Genomic DNA, 2,500 nt, shown 5'->3' on the forward strand with positions numbered 1-2,500 from the left:
TTCCATTTCCCACGGGTTGTCAACAACACTTTCTCACACTTCCCGCAATCGAGTACGTGCATGACATGCCAAAGCACATCTTATTTGCCCATCGCACTCAAGACGACGGGTTGTGGAAGAACGATATTGCTCACAACAAGTTCAAGGACAACGTCTCAATCAAGGGACACAACCGAATTATGTTAACTGGGTCGCTAAAGTAAACCCGAGTTCATATAATGCACCGCATCCAAAAGAACTAGCCACAACACGTGCATCACTGAGATGTTTCACTAGATGGAACACGTGCGTGACATTAGGATCCTCCAACACCTCTTCGTGATGGAAAGATAGAATTCGAAGCAACCACAGAAGTACCGTCTAGTGGGTAGGCAACACAGGGACTGATCAACCAATATCACCCAAGGCAACGGGTGAAAATGGAAGAGATGCATGCTTGACCGTTCGATACGCAAGGCATGGAGCCAGCCAGCAAGTGCATCTCGATTACAACTCACACACCCTCACGTTCGCAAGACACCACACCACAAGACGGTCCACCCCCCACCTACCATGGGCAAGCAAGCAAATGGAAACATCAAGTGACGCATGGTCAAGCATCGCTAGGCATGAAAATAACTTTCCACAATATCCGAGGGACTAGCTGCCGAGCTAACCAACGATCAGTGACGACCGTGTGTTGGTATTAATAAAGCTCAACAACTATGAAGAGGCTAGTTGTGCCATGATAAACATGCTAACGCACGCACCACGTGAGGGGGGAGGCCTCATCAAGCTCCCTTTAAAACCTGCCAGTGTGGAGCTGGCCGGCTCAAGGAGCACTCCCCCCCTATAAGAGGTTATATGCAAAAGGCAAAATTGTACAAGTAGATACACTTTTTTTGAGCAGACATAAGTCCATATCTCGGGCTACACTTCGATTTTGATGCGATTTTTTGCAGTAATTCGTAGAATAATGGTATCTCCTTGCTCACCAAATTTCATAATTTTTCTCCAAGGGGAACTATTTTTTTTATTTTTTTTACTTACCGGGTATGTGTAAAATCGGGAAAAATAGAAAAGCACATGTAGACTTCGAATTTCGACCTCATTTTTTCCAGTCCACCACTAAACAATATCAGGAACCTCCCCACAAAATTTCATTCAGTTTGGCCAAGGTCTTAAATTTGACAAATTTTGGCACCAAGCTATCTAGTCGCGGTGCACCGACCAACTTGGCCAAGTGCAAAATGCATCCAATTCAAAACTTTTTGTGCACCAACACTTTTACAGTACTCATTTGGGGACATTTGGAGGGCCTTTCCAACCCTCACATCTCAAAAACCACGAATTTCATTTTTTCACAAAACTCCCCACCAGCCTTCTAGCTATGCCGCGGTGCACCGCCAACATTGGCCATGTGCAAAACCCTCCGAACTCAAAACTTTCGTGCACCAAGAATTTCATGGTATTCATTTGGGGACATTTGGAGGCCTTTCCAACCCTCACATCTCAAAAACCACGAATTTCATTTTTTCACAAAACTCCCCACCAAGCCTTCTAGCTATGCCGCGGTGCACCGCCAACATTGGCCATGTGCAAAACCCTCCGAACTCAAAACTTTCGTGCACCAAGAATTTCATGGTATTCATTTGGGGGCATTTGGAGGCCTTTCCAACCCTCACATCTCAAAAACCACGAATTTCATTTTTCACAAAACTCCCCACCAAGCCATTTAGCTATGCCGTGGTGCACCGCCAACCTTGCCCATGTGCAAAACCCAACCAACTCAAAACTTTCGTGCACCAAGACTTTCATGGTATTCATTTGGGGGCATTTGGAGGCCATTCCAACCCTCACATCTCAAAAACCACGAATTTCATTTTTTCACAAAACTCCCCACCAAGCCATTTAGCTATGCCGTGGTGCACCGACCAACTTGGCCATGTGCAAAACCAACCAACTCAAAACTTTCGTGCACCAAGACTTTCATGGTATTCATTTGGGGGCATTGGAGGCCTTTCCAACCTTCACAACTCAAAAACCACGAATTTCATTTTTTCACAAAACTCCCCACCAAGCCATTTAGCTATGCCGTGGTGCACCGCCAACCTTGCCCATGTGCAAAACCCAACCAACCTCAAAACTTTCGTGCACCAAGACTTTCATGGTATTCATTTGGGGGCATTTGGAGGCCATTCCAACCCTCACATCTCAAAAACCACGAATTTCATTTTTTCACAAAACTCCCCACCAAGCCATTTAGCTATGCCGTGGTGCACCGCCAACCTTGCCCATGTGCAAAACCCAACCAACTCAAAACTTTCGTGCACCAAGACTTTCATGTATTCATTTGGGGGCATTTGGAGGCCATTCCAACCCTCACATCTCAAAAACCACGAATTTCATTTTTTCACAAAACTCCCCACCAAGCCATTTAGCTATGCCGTGGTGCACCGACAACCTTGCCCATGTGCAAAACCCAACCAACTCAAAACTTTCGTGCACCAAGACTTTCATG

Source organism: Vigna unguiculata, unplaced genomic scaffold (genome assembly GCF_037176805.1).
Source record: "Vigna unguiculata cultivar grain cowpea cultivar isolate G323 ecotype 2 unplaced genomic scaffold, ASM3717680v1 ptg000036l, whole genome shotgun sequence".
NCBI lineage: Eukaryota > Viridiplantae > Streptophyta > Magnoliopsida > Fabales > Fabaceae > Vigna > Vigna unguiculata.